This window comes from Lutra lutra, chromosome 17 (genome assembly GCF_902655055.1).
Source record: "Lutra lutra chromosome 17, mLutLut1.2, whole genome shotgun sequence".
Taxonomy (NCBI): domain Eukaryota; kingdom Metazoa; phylum Chordata; class Mammalia; order Carnivora; family Mustelidae; genus Lutra; species Lutra lutra.
In genome coordinates this window covers 9,728,379-9,734,378 of record NC_062294.1, presented here as the reverse complement: position 1 = coordinate 9,734,378, position 6,000 = coordinate 9,728,379, and positions in this window count along the sequence as shown.

Genomic DNA, 6,000 nt, shown 5'->3' with positions numbered 1-6,000 from the left:
CTCTTTAAAATAAGTAAATAAATACTTTTTTTAAAAAAATGTACTTCATTTCACTTCATATCTATCATTTCAGAATGTAGTTCTTATTAAAAAAAATTCTTCTTTTTTTCCAAATCTCCAAGATTCGGTGTGCGGTTGACACTCCCAGCACACCTCAGTTCATAGTAGCCGCAGCCCAAGTGCTCAGCTGTCATTAGCGCAAGAGATCCATCGTTCTCATTCAGCTTTGCAAAAATCATACTTGCATCCATTCCCATTACTTCAATAAAAGCTGCCTGGCTTAGTCTGTGTGGGTTCCTACAACAAAAAACCACAGCCTGGGTGGCTTACACACAACAGAAGGTCATTCATCACAGTTCTGGAGGCTGGAAGTCCGAGCTCAGGGTGGATGGTCGGGCCAGGGTGGTCAGGCAAGGACCTCTTCCCTTCAGACTTCTCACTGTCCTCACTCAGCCGAAGGAAGAGGAAGCTCTGTGGGTCTCTTTTATAAGGGCACTAATCCTATTCATGAAGGCTCCCCCTGTATGACCTAATCACTTCCCAAGGACCTTGCCTCCTAACACCAGCACACTGGATTTTGGAATTTCAACATACACGTTAGGAGGACACAAACATTCACACCAGAGCTGTGCTCCAGGCCAGACAATGTATTCGGCTGCTATCATTTGCTCCAAAACGCCCCTCCACACTTGGAAAAGGAGATTCAGTTCCCAGACCAGGTCTGCCTCCTATTAACGTCATGACCTTGGATAAGTGGACACTTTACCTGACAAGATCCCAATTTCCTCACATATAGGTAAATCTCTTGAACTGGAGATGCTTCTGTGAAACTCGGTATGCTCACAAGGGGATTATCTGTCCTTTTGCTCCAGGAAAAGAGCATTTTTCTTTTCCTCCAGTCTTTGTTTTGTGATTCCTCTCAGGGAGGACAAGGTGAGGCACGGAGGACCCGTCCAGTCCTTTAGAAAGCTAACCAGGTGGCAGCAGTTCTGTGAGGCCGAGTGACAGTGAATCACCAACCCGTCTAGGAGGTGGCCATGCCTGGGAGAGTCTCTCTGAAGAAACGCTGCTCTCAACTTCATGGCCACCTATGAGGAAGCTGAGGATGTCATGTGTGCAGTTAATTTAAACTTCTGGTGTTAGTTAGGACAAGTGAGACAATGCTGGTAGAACAAACAGCCCCCACATCTCAGTGGCTGAAAACAAACATTTCTTTTTCCCTCATGCGATATATCTAGTATATGTCAATATTGAAGTCCTACCCCACACTACCTCAGAATGTGATCTGATTTGGAAGTAAGGTCATTATCCCAGTAATTAGTTAAGACGAGGTCAGCAGGAGTAGCTTAGGTCCCTAATTCAATATGACTGGTGTCCTTATAATAATAGGAAGTTCAGAGACAGACATGCACACAGGGAGAGATCCATGTGAACATGAAGGCAGAGATGGCAGTGATGTTTCTAGAAGCCAAGGAACACCAAGGATTGCCAGGACACCACCAGGAGCTAAGGAGAGGCTGGAACAGATTCTCCCTTGTCCTTTCCCTCAGAAAGGACCAACCCTGAAGACAGCTCAATCTTGGATTTCTAGCCTCCAGAACTATCAGGCAATACATTAAGCCACTTAGTTTGCAATACCCTATTACAGCAGCCCTAGCAAACCACGGCACTCTCCCTCAGGAGCCTGCCATACTGTCCTGTAGCTGTGCCACATGGGACTCATGGCCTTCTTGGCAGTAAGACTCAGGAAGGAGCTGCCAGAGAATGACAAAAGTGACACAGGCTACTTCTGTCAAAAGGCTGTTGGCCAACACCACTCCTACAGGTCCTGATGCAGAGCTGAGAAACAGGGACAATGTCTGGTGAGCCTCAGTGCCTCCAGCACCCTTCTCAACAGGAACTCTCCCCATGGACTGAAATACTAACACCAGTGAAAAAAGCTTTGCCAGGTGGAAACTACATCATCATGCCAGTCTTCCCCTTGGTGAGTTTCAGGGCAGTCAGAAGAGAAGGCCACTAGGACTGAACTGTCCTAATTATAACGGGCTGTAGGGACGATGGTGTCAGGACAGGCTCAGCTCAGAATGAGTTCTGGGATGGGTGAGTATCCGTCCTGATGGGTGAATAATGAGCGAGAACGAGTTACGTACACCATGCACTCATCCCTCTGATTCTAGGGGGAGCAGACACAGACGTTGGGGCAACATTTATCTCCACAACAGAAAAGAGGTCAGAACCCCTGATCTTGGGCCTCGGTCCCAAATGACATGTGAAAATCCTTCCTTAAACATGTATATCCCTTTACTGTGTTCTCTCATTCAGTAATTCTCAACACTCTCAGAAGGCAAGCATTTTTGATAAAGCGAAAGGAAAGTTTTGCAGAAGGTAAGTAACTCTCCCAAAGTCACATGGTGTTAGTGACTTTTAAAAACCAGGATTAAAAATCCTACTTTTCTCATGGATCCTAGCAGAGGACCTTGCCATACTCCCTGGTGCAGGGGCTTAGCTCTCATTAGCCACTGGCAACCCCCCTGGTCTCTGTTCTAGAAAGAAGTTTGAAACATGGAAAGGAGGCACTGTGCCCAGCAGCCCTCAGTAAGATACACGCCTTGAGCCAGCATGTAGGGAGGACCTAAACAAGGAGTCGGTCACCATTATTTCTCTTGACCTTCAGGACTCCCCAAGGTATGGCTGGTTCTGAAAGATGGATGGGCTAGAGCCCTGTTGCTCTAACACATCCGAGGGAAACCAGAGCTGCACTGCTCCAGAATTTAACAAGCAGGCCGATGTAGAAACACGCGTGCAAACCCCAAGCCTTTAGGTGCTCGGGGGACGTGATCAGGTAACATGTCCCGAAACATCGGCTTGAGCAGCTTCTCAAATGTGCAGCATGAGAAAGATTATTAAAGTGTTTCTTTTAAGATGACTTTTTAATTGCAGAATACTAACATCCCAGCATCCCTGCCTCACTGAGCGGAGGGCAATATCTATAAAGTGTTTGTGTGTCCTAAGAGAAAGGCTGGTACATAACTGCAAATTATTGCGACTTCCGCAGGTCATGCGCCGAGATGATCTCCCAGCAGGTCGACCATCAGAAATCCGCCTCTAATCTGGTGGTTTTTTACAGCTCGTCACCTTTTCTTTTTTTCCCGGAGAGAATGGAAAACGAGTGCTGTATGCCTACTCCTGGTGCTTTCACGGACCATTTATCATATCAAAGCCCATTTGTCTGTGTACCAGCCTAACCAAATTAGGTAAACAGAGATCCAGGAGGAACCAACAGCTGTTCACGAGACAAGTAATCACAAAACACAAAGCCTCGTTGCAGCAGCTGCCACCTAAACACAGTTTTCAAAAATACGGCAGCAGAGGCAGTTTTAGGACAACATCTTTGGGGGACTGTTCATAATGCTTTGTTTCAAACGGAGGCTTGGATTCCCCATTCCTTCTTCTGGCCACAAAGCCCTGCAGATCTGGCCTTGCCCACCTCCCCGAGCCTTTCCCTGCCTGCAGAGTGCCACAGCCTGGGCCGAAGATACTCCGTGCCTCACTTCACTCCCTCCTCACAGTGCTCTGGGGCAGCTCTAAGGATCGCTGCCATTTTCCAGAGGAAACAAGTCAGAGAGGTTGAGGGAGCTACCTAGGGTCACACAGCTAGAAAGGGGAAATGCTCCTCAAATAAAAACACTCTTTGTCTTACTCTTATGTGTCACTCAGTCATGGGCCACATGCTCTGCTCTGGTCTGGGGATCCTTAAACAAAACCTTCAGACATTTTCCTGAGATGGAGCCCGCGTTGGGCTCTGCGCTTGGCGTGGAGTCTGCTTGAGATTCTCGCTCCCTCTTCTGGCCCCTCCCACTTGTGCACATACTCTCTCTCTCTCCTCCTCCAAAATAAATAAATAAACCCTGAAAAAACATTCTGACATTTGTTACTAAGGTAAGGAAGACTTTACTCAGGGTTATTGCAACGGGTGTTGAGACTCTCACCGCAGCGGAGAGAGATCAGGCTCAGCTCTGAATACGACTCAGAAAGTGGGGATTCATGTCCAATGAGCAAAGTGGACAGTCAGAGGATGGAAAATTACTAGGAGGTGACATCAAGGGTAGCAGCATTCTTGCAAAACTGACTTACCAGGATTCTTGCCAAAAGTCTTATACCTTGCGGTGGAGGTCAAGGTCAAGGTCTTATAAGGTCATGGACTTACACCTAGAAGGGGGGGGATGAAGAACTTGACCAGGTGTCAGGGTAAGGTGATCCCCATTAAGCTGACTTAACAGGAGTCTTGTTAAATTGGCCTAAGGCAACCCAAAACAGGATGGGGCATGAGCAAGGTTGATGCTTCATAAGAAAGAGGGCTCTGAGGAGCCAGACTGAAATTTGGTCACGGAGGGTCTTTGGTCAGAGAGCTGAAGTGAACCAGGCAGGCATTTCTCCTACCCTCAGGGAGTGCTGGAGTCAAACAGTGACAGTATTGCCGCCTATGAGGCCCCAGGAGTCCACAGTGGGCCAGCAGCCTCCCCTGGGTTCCTTCTCCTTTATCGGTATCTGACCAGGTGGTAGAAGGTAGAGGGTGGCGGCAGCAGAGAGGAGAAGGGGTAAGAGGAGTTCTTGGAAGCCTGTGTGGGTAGGTTTTTGGACCGTCCAATAATCCATTCGGTCCTGAACAGGCTGCCAGCCCAGAGCTGGGTTTTGGCTCAGGTCTGTATCCCTTAGTTTCTGGCCGTTTCTCGCTGGCTGTCTCGTCCAAGGTGCGTCTTCTAACCCTGAGGTACCACTGAGATTTGGACAGTGCCAGGGCGTTTGCTGGCTCTGATAGAGAGGTAGCTCCAAGAGCAGGGAGACTGGGGAGATCACGTCCTGCTTGCTTATACTGGATCCTTCTCAGCCCTGCATTTTGTTAAACAAGGGGGCTCTGGTCCTTACCAGCAGCGAGAAGAGCCTATTGCTTGTGGACATGCAAGGACAATGTAAGCTGGAAACATTTAATGGGCTGTAGACGTGGGACAAAAAAAGAGAGGAGGCTTCTTGTTTTCCTTCCTCCCTCGGCTACCTGGAAGTTCACAGATAAACTTGAATGCAAGGACCATCTTGCCACCTTGCCTTCCTCTTCTGGGATAATTTCCTCCTCTTTCCCACTTACACAATCCATGTCTCCAGGCTCCTTTGGTTTTAATATCAGGCAAAGCACCTTAAACTCTTCTCTAATAGGCAAGGTATACATTACAAATAAGAGACATCTGAGGGCATGTATATTACGTATACATACATACACATGTATATATTAAGTAGCAGTCAAACAGACACAAAAATACAGAAAAATTACAAAAAAAAAAACATGTTCAATAAGGAGTAAAATGTCATACGTGGATATTGCCATTGGAGTGAAGTGGCTTTTATGCAAATCCTAGCTCCGTCTGTCCTGCTCCCTGCTGTTCACCTGTTTATCTGTTCGGTCTCAGGATGTTTCTCTACAAAAGCAAAGAGAGGTCTCTACCTTGGAGGGTAGTTATAAGAATTAATTAAACCCATCCACGTAAAGCAAGGAACACGCGTTCCCACAATGTCTCACACATGGGCCCTCAAGAATAAGCGGCTGTCACTGATGACGATTTTTTGATATAGAAAGCGTATAAACATTTTTCACAGCATTAGGGAAAGGAAAATGAGCATCCCGGGGCTGCCACGATGCAGGAGGGTGTTACCAGGGGTACCTTTTTACCTCTACTAAACTGACATACCTTTTAATGTCAACCGGAGGTCGGAGTTGAGGCATGGTGATGGCCACTGCCAACATCTCATTGCCCACGAGACTATACAAATTAGCCTACTTAGCTGCCCAGCTCCTATCTGGGGAACAAAATGTTCCTTTAAGCTGAAGAAAGTACAAACAAACGTAAAAGAAACAGTTCTGCTTTTTATCCCTTCTCTAGAGCACCTCTATATTCTGAATGACAACGCAGAAAGGAAATACAGCCCGACAGCAGATGTCTTTTCCCA